Source organism: Dipteris shenzhenensis, chromosome 26 (genome assembly GCF_047967505.1).
Source record: "Dipteris shenzhenensis isolate YYH24624 ecotype China chromosome 26, Dip_SZ_1.0, whole genome shotgun sequence".
Classification (NCBI taxonomy): Eukaryota; Viridiplantae; Streptophyta; class Polypodiopsida; order Gleicheniales; family Dipteridaceae; genus Dipteris; species Dipteris shenzhenensis.
The window spans coordinates 7,971,986-7,986,841 of NC_141621.1; positions in this window are offsets into that span (position 1 = coordinate 7,971,986).

The window sequence follows — 14,856 nt, forward strand, 5'->3', positions numbered from 1 at the left end:
AATATTGAATTCATTCAAGTGAGAAGCAATGGAGACCCCTTCCTTCATATGCAGCTAAGCAACCTCTTCATGAGGTAAACTTTATTAGAGGCAGTTTCCTTCTCATAAGTGGCACACAGTTTCTTCCACAAATTTTCCGTAGTCTGCTCATTTACTACTGTGAAATAAACTGACTCTGCAAGATGAAGTCTAATAGTAGACTTTGCTAATGTATCCAAATCATTCCAATCATCCTCAGACATATTTGCAGGCTTAGCTTCAATCCCTGCCAAGGGTTTAATCTGCTTGTTTTGAATAAGCACATCCCTTATTTGTTCTTTCCACAAAGAAAAGTTTGTCCCATCAAACTTTTTAATGCTGAAAAACTCCTTTTCAGGCATGGAAGAGGATGCCATGATGCAAATGAAACAAAATCCCAAATGCTAGTCCCTGCAAGAGAGAATCACACCAAATACCAGGTGCACCCAAATGTGTATGCCACAATAGAGTGAAATATCACCAAAACTCAAAGCTCAAAGCATCTGACTCATGTGCATATACTATGCATCCATATGAGCAAATCTGGCCCAAAAGAAAATGCCAATAAGTGCCAAATGACTCAAGCATAAACACCATCCACTGGCATATGCATCAATAATATCTCATCCAAGAGAGCATAGCACTATCAGTGCATCACCTGCAATGTGTCAAAGCTGTCCCTCAGCTTAAAATAGCATCCATGTGCAAAGCATCCATAAAAAATAGCATCCCACAAGGCAATTTGGGCCTATCACCGCATCCAATAAGGACTGCAATGCATCCAAATGGCCTATAAATCATCCACTGCAACCCAATGCACACCATGAATGAGCGCACACTGCTGCAACCAGAGTGATCTGCATAAGGTATGCTCAAGAAATCATAGTCCCATGGTAATGAGCGCTACTGAAAATAGAACCTGAGATGCTTCAAAACATGGGCGCCATTGCATAATCGGACTCAGCAAGAAAATTTGCAAATATCTCTCTTTTGTCAGAACTCCAAAATCCCAACCGATGAGTGAGAAATGGGAGTCAACACTTATCTACTGCCATGTGGCATAAATCTAAGGTTTCAAAACCTTAGTATGAAAAATGCATAACAGAGAGACGAAATCGAATACACAGAGATTTATAACTCTGAAAATCCTCCACCGAATCACGCAAGAACTGATAGGTAGGGGTTTTTGGGCATCCGGAACGTAATGGGACAGACGGTTTTGGAAACCGTAGTCTCAATCACTGGATCCAACACACAGACTGAAAAATGTTTTTGGAAATAGAGCTATCTGTAAACTCCACCGGAGTGCAAATAATGAGCAACATAGAAGTTTTAGGACCTCCTGAGTCCACCGGAACTGACAGATCTGCAAATGGTTGCTCCAAACTTAAGTTCCAACACCCGGGCAAAAAACGCAGGAACTGACACAGTGAGTCAGAAATCCAATGAAATGATCCCAGATTCAAGAATGAAGGTGTTTCCAAGCTCCTAAAGTGAAGTGGACACCAAAAGCAAGCAATACTTGCCTCTACAAGTCAATATGGAGTCTCTGTCATCGAACAGAATAGGGAAACGCTCAAAAAACGACTTTTTCTTTGAAAGCTCTTAACAGGCTCTCAAAACCACTTCGTAAAGCCAAAGTGACTTTTCCAAAGGTTCCTCCAAGGTCTCTGCATACTCGGATGCAAGTAAAGTCACCCACAAAGTTTCCCACAAAGCTTCTCCTTCTTCCCACAGAGTTGCTGAGCTTCTAAGCATTCACGCACGCTCAGCTAGATCACTCGGGCTCTGATACTAGTTGAGAGTGCTCTCAACGGAAGCAAGAACGGAAGAAGGAGAGAGAGAGACAGAGAGCCACACAAGTTTGGTGGGTGCAGAACCACCCTAATCTTCTTTTTCATTCATTTATATATGTGTTTGAGTATTGTACATAACCGGGGTTAAGGCACAGTGACCTTTAACCCCCACAGTGAGTGCCTCATACTAAGGACTTACTATATAATTGATGATCACTAAACTCCTATTGAGTGTCTGCATCTGTGGCAAAGGATGGAGTCAGACCCATGCATGAATGCGATGGATGTACATCACCAGAATCAGTCATCATTGATGTAGATGGGATTGCCTCATACAGAGGACTTACTATCAAATATGCCTCATGTTGAGGGCTTACTGCTAAATGTGCCTCATGCTGAGGGCTTACCGAGGAATGTGCATGATTAGAATTTGTGGGCTGATCCATGCTAACATGTGGAGAATCTGCATCTGTACTGTCAAGGACAATGAGGCTTGAGTCAGCATCATACACTGGAACATACCCTGTGGCAATGAATGGTCAAAGAAGGTTCTCTTTCCACATGGATCTTGTCTCGAGTCATGACTAGTGTATCATCAACTATGTGATGAGAATAATCCATACTGGAGGTGGTCTGGTGCTCTATGCAAGAGGCTTACCCGTGTACCGGTGAGAGTGTCTAACCATGAGAACACTATAAAAGAGGTGCCACTGGGGGGCTTACACTAAACTATCAGAACCAAGTCATGGTGGAAGAATTGCAATGTGCCAAGGATCAAGCTTGTAATCGAATGATGACAAGTGTGTGTCGAGGGTAGCCAAGAGGCTGTACAAGGCTGATGTGTATGTGTAGGAACCAATGCCAAAAATAGTCAACAAATGTGACTGTACATGGATGGCATGTGTGCATGTAAGAAGAATTCAACACTCCTGAATCCGAGGAGGGATAACTCTGCCAAGTGTCACGCTGGTGTGGTGAACTATAGAATGCCAAAAGACTGAGCTAGTCAGATGTATGAGTGTGTACACTGATGATAGATCCGATGCGACTGCCACCAATGGGAACTAATCGGGTAATGTGGCATGGCTGACTTGGCTTGGTGGAGTTGGATCTCCTCTATGGCAGTGCTAGTCTACATCTAGACTACATGTCGAATCGCAAAATGCAGTAAATGAATTTTATCTTGATTCATTTTAAGTGATGGGTATGCTGCAGTGGATGAGGAGGTGGTTCTGATGAAGAGGTTTTAATGATGCTAACTTGTGGAAAAGTCAAATGTGAAGCACAAGTTGAAGAGTACATAGAGCACAAGTTGGCAAGCAATTTTGCTTTTTGGAGTGTTGCAGAATTCCTCTTGCATCAAAAGTTATGGCTCCCGGAAGGATGGGCCAAACTTTGTCCAAGGAGGGGGTCCAAATGGATGAGGTGTCACAAAGGTGATGTGGCAATGTGTCACATGCACAAATGCAAAAGTGTGCCTGTGTGGAGAACTTTGCCTAGGAGGCACTCTGTTGACATGGATGATGACTGCAAAATGCTGATGTGGCCAGTGACATGCTGAGATGTCCACCACTGATGACTGTACAAGGTGACATGCCACTTGATGACATGGCTGGTCCAAGTGTCATGAAGTTAACCAGCCCTATCTAGAAGGTTGACTTAGGGTTTATGCAATCTAGGTTAGTTCCATTATTAACTATACCATAGTTAGGGTTGACCAACCCTACCCCTTGTTTACCCCAGGGTCAAATACACCTAACCCACCAAATAACTCAACCAACCCTATCTCTAGGGCTAGTTATTCAATTTGGAGAAGGAAAGATAGAGGCTATGGCTAAAATCTAGCAAGGCATTGGTGTCTATATCTCGTTAATGTAGACTTTGGTGATGATGGTCTCGTCTACTTCAACTCTGCTACAAAAGAAACCAAGGTTGCTCTTCGGGATCTGTACTTTCACAATGGCATAGCTGTAAGCAAAGACAAATCCCTCTTGTGCATTTGCGAGACTCTGATGCAAAAAATCCTGAGGTATTGGCTTCGAGGTCAGAAGGCAGGGAAACTTGAGCAATTCACTTAGCTCCTATGATGCCAGTGTTACGAGAAAGTATTTCTCAAAGCTCTTGTTCGAAATGACGTAAAGTATTTATAGGATCACACTAGACGTGTGGGGGTTCTATTTAATACTTGTGTTTAGTCAGGGATGCCTAAGTAAACGTGTGCCATTAATAAGTATAGAATTACTCACATTAATGAATTGTCATTTGTAAAGACCATAACTTAGCATGATTGGCTAATCATATGATGTATATCATTGCACTAAGTGTTTGACTAATGGTGGATTGGTTTATTGAGTACAGGGGATGACATGGACGGATGGGAGTAAACACGCTCGAGGGAATAAAGGCCAAATGCCATGGTTTTATGCTAGTGCTATGTGATGTATTAAATGGCCAAGGGTCATTACATTTTGGATAAGGGAGAGTGCTTAAAAGCCTTCCACTTTTGACATGTAAATTTGGATGAGTACGTGAGAAAAGGAGTGACATAGAGAAAAGTAAGGTAAAAGGATGCTTAAGAGAAAAGTATGGAAAAGGGATGATCAAGAGATGAATATGTGACTTTGTATCTATGGCTCACGTGCTTATTGAAACATTATAAATACTCTCAGTGTGGGATCACGAGCCACACACCTCAAGGGGGGAGATTGTACCCAGTGATTGCCTCTTGTCTTTCATGAGTTTCCATGCATATTCGAATTTTGGTGCTATTGTATGTGCTTGAATTGTATTTATGTTTCAGCCAGCTAGACAAAATCCGGCTAATTGAGAGGCGCGATTTCTAGGTGGCAATTCATGCACAGTAGAATTGGGTACTGAAGTTGCAGAGCAGATGATTTGGGGCGCTGCATTGAGCTTGACGTGCATGGAGGAGCCGCCTTGAGCTCCATCATGTAGTGTAGACAAGGCTGTGGGAGCCCTGTAGAAGGTCGTTGAAGGCTTGCTGAAGGAGACGCCCGTGAGGATCTGCAAGGCCAAGGTTGTAGAGCATCGTAGGAGATCTTTTAAGTTTGCATGGGCCATGGGCATAGACAATGGAGCCATCTATTTGGCGTTGTCGATTGGGTGCAGCTGGTGGTGGCTTGCATCATCTGTAGAGGCTTGGAAGCTTTCGAGGGTTGTCCCATTGTTGAGCTACGAGGTTCTATGGTCATGGGCACTATAAAGGTAGCTTACTATAGTTGATGTGGAGGACGCGGTTGTGTGCCATTAGAGCTGAGCCACTTATGTTGAAGAAGTCCGTGAGCTACTAGCGACGGCTGTGGGAAAGCTGTGGGTTAGAGTGCCGCTTGAGCTTGCATTTGTTGAAGGTGTCGATGGAGCAGGTCTCATGCTACTATGTTGCTGTGAGTTAGCTCTGTGTACTATGCGCTCTTCCTTCTGATGCTTGAGTCATCTGTAGATGTGCCTTCAAATGCATTGTTTGTAGCATGTGTGTGTTTGGAGATGTCATGACAGTCACGTAAAGCCGCTTGACTAGCTATTGTCTGTCTTGCTGCTTGTCGCTAGTTGCTCGTTCATCGGTGCTAGCTCAGAGAAAGGTCATTTGGCTATGCTCATTGGAGCTTTCCTTGTAGTTTGTTGTAGGAGCTAGCTTAGCATGAGGAGCTACTATGACTACCAAGAGGAGAACTCTGCTTGTTGGAGGTCTGCTCCAAGTGAGTGAACTAGAGTAAAGGAGGAAAATAGAGAAAGCACCCAAGCTTCTCTCTTATCTCAAAACACCATACATAGAACCTTACAAATCATTGAAGATGAGCCTTACAAACTCTAAACATCTTAAAGAAGAACTCCGAACACTAAAATGAGCATAGGTGAAGCTCCATAGGTCGAAATGATGATCTTTCTGACCCAAATCGGAGACGGAGAGCTCTATAAGAAGAGGTAGAGATGGAATGGAGATGCCTCAAGGAGAGGGCTTGTGCCTTGATGGAAGCAAGGGCTTGTGTGCCTTGATGGAAGCAAGGGCTTTCACTTTCTCTGATGGAAATCTGTCTCAATGGAAGAGGCCTCATGCAAGGAGGGCTTGCCACTCATGATGGGAGTGGGAGCACCATCGGCTCTGATACCATGATAGCGGAAGTGAGAGAGGGAGAGAGAGAGGAGTGCACACGATATAGCTACCTGTACACTAAGTGTATTGACAATGAACATGAAGATATGCATGTGAAACCCTTAGGGTTAGGTTTGCCCCTATGCCCTATGTGGATAGTGCAATTTACACTATCTTTAATAGTCTCACGTAGGAGAACTTGCAGGCTACTAAAGTGGCAATCTTACGTGGCCTGTCTGTCGCAGTCTAACATGATTTTGACATGGAAAGAGAGCGAAGAGAGGGACTAGATAGAGATAGATAAATAGAGAGAGAGAGAGAGAGAGAGAGAGAGAGAGAGAGAGAGAGAGAGAGTAAGACAAATTCTATTAAATATTATAGATATATTAATATTATATATTATAATACATATTAGTATAGTACATAATATCAATGATATCTAGTATATATTATAATATATAATATATAATATATTTTATAAAATATATATACTATATCATATAAATATGTAGTATAATATACATATAATATATTATATTATATTTTAAATAATATATAACATATAATACATAATATAATAGATTATATAATCTATAATATATGATATAGACAAAGCGGCGAATCGATTGAGAGATGGGGACGATGGGACCTCTCAAGTGCATGGATTTGACAACTTTGACAACGACATTCTGAAACGAAATGCAGTGCATTTCCCATTGCTGAAAGACCTTTCTGCTTTGCCACCTTCTGATAATGGACGTGGAAGAACTCTCGCTACAAATGCTATCACTACAACCTCTGGCAGTAGAGACCCCCCAGTAGACTCCAAGGCCCTTTTACGCAGGGGTGGTGCAAGAATTTAGAGGAGGGCTCTTCACCCCCCGTTCACACGTAGTATTGCTAGCTTTACTAGCAAAGGCAGTCATGGAGGACCCCGAGGAGCTTATAGCCCCCTTAGGCCACACTTCGTAGACAACAGACCAGGAGGGGACACAGCAGCTTCATACCATGGAGAACCAAAACGAGGAGAATCAGAATGAAGGTCAAGCACTCCTGATACCAACAGCTCGCTTAATGGGCGCTTTCAGAGCCAGGAAGAAAAGAGTCTTCCATCTCCCAGTCAGAACTTCGCTCCCTGCCTCCAGGTTGATGCAAACACAGCAGTAAACATAGAGGGAGGACATCCCAGTACTCAACCCGTAGATGCCCCACAACCCACTCCCAAATCCTCAGTTTCAGAGGGAGGAACCATCCAGCAAGACAGCAGAAGAGAAGTTGAAGCCCATCCATCAGTGGACCCACGACAACCTCAACATCAGGATCAACAACTTGAAACTGAGAAGTGCTTAGCTTTCAAAGGTAAGGTGGCAGCTTTCTTAGATGAAGACATGCTTGAATAGTCAATTAATTGGTTAGAATCTCATGACCTAATTGGGTACTTGCTTGGCCCTAGGCCCCCTGCTGCTTTCCTATAAGGCTGGCTCAGAAATAATTGGATTAGAAAAGACTTTGTAGTTACCAGTGTTAGATTTTTAAGAAAAGGATTCTTTTTCTTTCTTTTTAAAACTGAAGATATCGCTTGGAAGGCCCTACACCATGCTTTATGGACTATTAGGTATCAACCTCTATATCTTGAGTTTTGGTCTCAAGATTTTAACCCTGAAAAACCAAGATCCACTTTTGTTCCTGTATGGGTAGAACATCCTGATCTGCCTTTCTCCCTAGTCAACCAAGCTCCTAACCTGTGTAGAAGATTAGGCCAAGTTATAGATGTTGAAAAGGAGCAATTTATCAATCCCAGAGGTCACCCTTAGGTCTGTGTTAGACTGGATGTTGCTGAGGAACTTCCTGAAACCCTGATTATAGTTTTTTCATGGAACAGCCCCTTGTCTACAAAAACTCCCCAATTCCTGCTTCCTATGTGGGCTTTCAAGTCACACAGTCAAAGGCTACTGCCCACTAAAGAGAAATGGTCCTAAGTCAGTAAAAGAGCCAGCCCAACAGCAACCCATTCCCCCTTCCAAGCCAAAGTGGACTATCAAAGGAAAGACAAAAAATCAGGACTTGGTGAAGTCTGTTGAAGCAGAGATAGAAAGCAAATTAGTCAAATAGACAGAGGTGCAGAAGATACTTGCTATACCTCTAGAAAAGGAGAGGGTAACTTTTCCTTTGGCTACAAATAATACCTTTGAAGCTCTTATTGACAAAGAAACTGAAGAGCGGATTCAAGATGCCCAAATGGAGGAAGCTGAGATTAAACCTGGATGGTCCAAAGAGTTTGAAGAAGATGTAAACCAAGTGGATACCAGTATGAGTGAGTAAGAGCCAGGAGACTCTGAGGAAGAACTCCCCTTGGCCCAAAAACAGAATAGCCCTCTTGGGCCTTCAGTTAAACCTAAAGCTACCACTCTTAACAAAAGAAGAATCTCCCAGGTAAAAGGTCAGAGTGCCCCTCCCAAAAGCCCAACCCCCAAGGCTAAAAAGGGGAAGAGCAGGTAAATAAACCATTTTCTTTTCTTACTTTTAGTGTCTGTGGATTAATTGACCCTTGGAGGAGTCAAGAATTAGCCAAATGGTTGAGAGACAATTCACTATCTCCAACTTTTCTTGCTTTACAAGAAGTTAAAGTGATAAATGACACTTTGGAAAAGAGGTTAAAAAGAATTGACAGTAGAAGAGTATGGTTCTATTCAAGTCATGATGAAGGTAGGGGTGGCAATACTTTGTCTCACTATTAGGAATGTGTTATCAGATGCAAACATGACCCCAATCATAGGTGGATTGCTTTGGATTACAGAATAAAAAGCTTCTTTTCACAGTGGTCTTAGTGTATGCTCCCACAGGCTCTTTGGAAAGGAGAATGACATGGGATTCAATGATGAACCTAGGGAGTGATTGCATCATTTTGGGGGACTTCAATATGGTTGAGACTATTAAAGATAGATGGATGCAAAAGGGTTCAATTCTCAGGGGATCTGAGCTTTAGCTTTGGGAAGATGTCAAAGAATCTCTCCAATTGGGACTCCTAGTATTTTCACTTGGAGCAATAGACAAGTAGGGGACTTAAGAAGAGAAGCTAGACTAGATAGAGTTTACTTGACTCAATCACTGATTGATCAAGCTCTAGATATCAAGCAAGTCACCTTTTCCTCTCTCACTCTTTTTGATCACAAACTAGTGTTCTAGACCTGGGTATCAAAAAGAAAGGTAACTCCTGGTTTAAGGTTGACCCTTCCCTCTTCAAACTGTAGATAGTTCAAAAGCAAATAATAGAGAGTTGGTCCTCCTCTTTTGCAGCAGCTGATTCTAAGGCACATGGATGGAAAGATGTTATTGAAAAGGTACAATCAATACTCAAGGAAGCTAGAAAGAACATAGCAACTATTAGAACCAAAAGGATGGATAAACTTAAGAAAGACATTGAGGATCTAGAACAAAGAGCTAGAAGCAATGACACCAATGCACAACAACAATTACTGTTTAAAAGAAAGGAAATCAAACTTCAAGAACATATCAAACTGCATAATGCCAACATCTACTTCAGAGAGTGGTGGGCAGGTAAGATAGATAGACCAACCAAAGAGAACTTCAAAAGGATCAGAAAAAAAAGGAAACAGGAGGAAGTACCTTTGCTACAAAAAGAAGATGGAGATTTGGCACTTTCAGAACCATAAAATATAGAGATAATAGTCAGCCATTTCAGAAACCTATTAAGCACAGTGGACTTAACAGACCATAATGTTTTAGAGGCAAGACTTAAGTGTCATGCAGCCAGACAACCCTCTGTTTCTAATTTAGAACAAAATCAATTGGAAGCAGAGTTTTCCCTTAAAGAGCTCAAAGAGGCTATTTTTACAATGGCTGATGGAAAAACCCCTGGAGAGGATGGACTTCCAGCTGAATTTTACAAGGTCTTTTGGGACATTGTTGGCCCTTCTCTACTAGCTATCTGAAATGAGAGTATCCAATTGGGGCTGCTCCCAGAGCATTTAAATGGAGGTGTCATTAAACTTATTCCAAAGGAAGGGGACAGAACAGTGTTAAAAAACTGGAGATCCCTAACTATGCTAAACTGCTCTTACAAGATATTCGCTAAAGCAATGGCCTTAAGATTTAGGCACAAAATGGACAAGTGGATCTTGGAAGAACAAAAAGGCTTCATCAAGAACAGACGCTTGTTGGAGGCAATTATCAATCTCTAGGAAGGGTGCACACATGATGAGGAAACAAAGCAGGAGATATGTCTCATTAAAATAGATTTGATAAGGCGTATGATAGACTCAACTGAGACTTTCTTCTGCAATCCCTTAGTAGCTTGGGTTTGAGAAAGAACTTCATCTCCTATGTAGCCTTGCTACTTTCCAATGCCTCTACAAAGATTTTTGTTAATGGGGAGATGTCTTAGAGTTTTCTGTTAAAAAGATCCCTCAGACAAGGGTGCCCTCTTGCCCCTCTCTTATTTGCAATTGCTGTTGATGCCTTGGGATGGCTTATTAAAGAACAAGTAGATGTAGGTGAAATCAATGGCATAGAACTCCCCTCAGGAAACCAGTTGGTCAATCAACAATTTGCAGATGACACTACCCTCAGAATCATAAACACAGATGTGGACATCCAAATAGCAATGGAGTGCATGGACATTTTTTGCAGAGCATCTGGGCCAAAGATTAATCACACCAAAATGGGGTATGCTGTATTAACAGGGGACAACTTAAACCTGTTAGACTAGTTGGGATGCAAAAAGATACCTCATTGTTAGATATTCAGGCTACTAGGTATCCCTACAGGTTTCAATGTTAAGATGGACATATGGGATTGGTTCCTTGACAAATTCAAAAAGAAGCTAAACAATATCAGGGGGTTGTAGGCAAACTTGGTAGGGAGGAGGGTAGTCCTAAACCATTGTATTTGCCCAATGTCTATTTTCTATCTCTCCTACTGGTGCCCATCCAAAGCAAGACTAGAAAAATTCATAAGGATATGCAGTCCTTCCTATGGAGTGGAAATGACACCAGAAGAAGGATTGCTAAAGTAAAATAAATTTTTTGTACCATGCCAAGAAAAGAAGGAGGGCTAGGTGTAATAAATATTCAATTGGTTGCCTACAAGCTAGCCACCACGTGGATAATAAAAGCAATTACCAATCCGGATAGAGACTGGGCTAACCTTCTGCTCAGGAACTTTAAACATGTCAGACCTCTCAGAGCCCTTGGATAGAAGGACTACCTTGTTTTGTCAGCTATTGGAAACCCAGAGCCTTGCTCTACCAAAGGGAGCCAACTGTGGAAGTCCCTGTGGGTAGCCTTTGAACAGATTAAATGTTTCATTACACTCATAGGGAAAGGAAGTTACATGACTCTGGATTCCATATAGGTATCTACCTTTTTTTCAAGGCAGCAGCTGAGTGATAATGAATTTTTAAGAGCTTGGCACTTGGAAAAGAAGGGAGTTTCTTGTTGGGGTGATCTTTGGGACAGGAATAACATTAGATGGGAAAATTGGCTTGAGATAAGAAGAGAGTTCAGACTTCAAAATGTAGATCAAGATCTGATCATAAGAAGATTGCATCTATGTGAGGGGGACATTTCTTTGAAGGGAGGTAGAGTACTTGACTACACCAGGGAGTTTGGGTGGGTTGGCAGCTCATCTCTATTACCAATACCCACACCCTCTAAAGGCATAGAGGAGGTTGTTAAGTTAAACAAAAGTTGGCATTGTTCTGATAATGCTAAAAAATGGGCACTCAGATTTGAGTTGATTTGGAATAGAGAAATTCTTGAGAAAATGTCTACCCTGCTATGGCTAACTTTGCACAAGGCAGTCTGGACCAATAGTAGAAGTCTCAGCATTGGCAAGGGGGATGGTACATGATGTGTGATAAACAGAGAAGATATTTGTCACCTCTTCATTGCTTGCTAACTGAACATTCTCTGTTGTGCCCCAGGCAAAGTTTCTCTTGGATCAGGAGTTTCATAATAACAATGATCAGATCACTCAATTGCAATCAGAATTGGCTGACCACACTCAAGAGGTAGGTAGATCTTCAAGTGCAAAGCTGGACATATAGTCACAGATCCTCCCTCCACTCTGTCCAGTCAAAGAAGAACCAGCTGATTAGTCTACTTCAACTAGATCTTGCTCCTCTTTTATTTATCCCATGTGCACAGGTTACTGCTGAAGGCTCCAGTGTTGAAAGATGGCATCTCTGCAAATCCTTGCTATTTTCTTCTGATTACCATGGTTCTCTGCCTCCTCCTTGGGCTGGGATATATATTTTGAGACTTATCAACTTGGTAAAATTAAGATACTAGTTTCGTTTTCTCTTATTTATAGAAAGAGGTTTTTTTTGTATGCTGGCAGCCCTCATTAGAGGTGAACTTTTCTGTCAAAGATTTGACAGCATTGTACAGATGATCAAAACATAAACAAAATTTTCTTTGCCAAAAAAAAAGGAAGAAGAAGATATATAATATATTGATGTAGGGGGAGGAGGGAGAGAGAGAGAGAGAGAGAGAGAGAGAGAGAGAGTGAGAGAGAGAGAGAATTTAATATACATATAATATATCATATATTATATTATATTAAATAAGATATAATATATAATATAATAGATTATATAATCTATAATATATGATATAGAATATATTCATTTAGGGAGAGAGAGAGAGAGAGAGAGAGAGAGAGAGTATAAGACAATTTCTATTAAATGTTAAATATATATTAATATTATATTGTATTAGTACATATTATCAATTATATATATATATAGATATAGATAGATAGATAGATAGATAGAGATAGAGATAGAGATAGAGATAGAGATAGAGATAGAGATAGAGATAGAGATGGAGATAGATAGATATATATATATATATATATATATATATATATAGAGAGAGAGAGAGAGAGAGAGAGAGAGAGAGAACTAACCTATTCAGTATCAACTTGGAGTTTCAAAATAAGAATTAAGGTTGTATTCTTTGTACTTGTTGTTAAAGATCTTATAATGTCTACCACTCATAGTAGCTATGAGGAGGAAAAGGGTTGATTATCATAAGGCAAGTTTTAAGGGAGAATACTCATTTTATAGAAAATTGAATGTTATTTTTGGATAGAGACATTATCCCAAGGAATTTTTCTAAAGAAGAACAAAAGGCATATTTTTACGAGAGAAGTAGGAGGATAGTGATAGGGCTAGTGAAGCATTCATACCATCCAAGGCATAACCATTACAACGTTGCAACATCAAGCTACCTTGATGTGCCCACAAGTTAGATCCATAAAGTGATCAAGGGGAAGATAGAGATAGATACTTAAATCCTTGATACAATGTTTACAAAACACACAGCCACGAGTTGGAAACGGAGCAATCGAGTTAGGGTGGAAATGAAAGTGTTTGGGTAAGGTCATAAGTTAAACGCACGACATCGAAACTTGAAATAAGCACATAGAGTAGAAAGACAAAAAGTAAACAGAGCCCCGAAAGGAATGCCAAAAGTGAGTTGAAGAGTGCCAAGCTCACAACATAGTGGAGAATGACAACTCAATGCCGGAGACACTTAGCAAAATACTCGATATATTAAAATGCCTAGTTAATTGTATCAATAACCCTTATACAAGAGGGTAGTATGCCCTTTAAATCCTACTTCCTGCCAATGGTCATCCACAACGTGTGATGATGTCGGGCATTTAAACTAGGAGACATTTGAACTTCTGACCACAAAAATGCCTAAGGTGGCGGTCCTAACTTGATTATATGCCATGGCCATAAAGGGCCTGGCAGATGTTACCTGGCCATAAAGGCCTGATAGGTGCAGCTTTGACTAGGAGTCGGACGACTCTGGCTAAGGGTCAGGGATCGAAGTGTTACCGAAGATTGGACTGACTGAAGTTGGATAAGGACAATGAAAGTCAACTGAACCGTCACAAGGCCTAAGAAAGAAGTCAGATGCCTAGTTGTTAACCTAATGAATTATATACATTTTATGGCAATATGCTAGGGTTGAGAACCCAAAGGACTTGAATGATGCTTATCTAGAGTCAGAAATGACTCGAACAATGATGCCGTCTCATTGAAGATCACAGACAGTAGCGGCCAGCTAGAAAGGCGGCTGGTGGGATTTGCGACTTGTATTTGAGCTCCTACCGCATGGGGCTGAAGGCACGAGTGCTGACCGCGACACATGATTTCGTGTCACCTCCCTTCAATGGACGGAGGTCTTCATGCATCGACCACCTCTTGGTCGCCTTCAGAATCATCTTGGGCTGTTGCGGCGGAACTTGTTGAGCAAGCTAAGGTGCGACAAGTTGAATGGGCGAAAGTGGTGGCGGAGCTGGTAGTGGGGGTAGTGCGGCATGGAAGGTCGGATACTATAGAAGTTGTGGTATTTGCACTGTGACTAGCTATGCAAGGGGACGTAGGCTTCCTCGACAACATGATTTTGGAATATGAGGAGGTGTTGCAAACTTTATCATATGTCCTCCGCACTTAGCTTTGTATTCTTGTCGGTCAGGTGGAGGATCTGGTACCACTCTGAGGTTTCTTCCAATTGCAAGTCTTCATCATGGGGGGTGACGGAGGTGGCATCAGATGAGTTGGAGGTGGGGTGGTTGGAGGTATGTGATTTGGGTAGGGGTCGGTCAAGGTGGCCACCCTCTGTGATTGTACCCGCCTTGCAGTACTCTTGAGATGTTGTTAGAGGGACAAGATCTTCTGCTTACTCCAAGCTTTACTTTCTAGTTTAGCTCAGCTTTGGATGTGTTTTAGTTATGATGGAGTGCTCCTTTAGGAGCACAGTCTCTGCGAGGACACTTTAGACAATCCCTCGGCCAGGTGAGTGAGGGCATCTGGGCGAGGCGGCTCGATCATCATGGGCAGCTTTCCCTTTAGGAGAGCTTTGGCTGCAATTTGCTTGTTGACCGTTTAGCCAG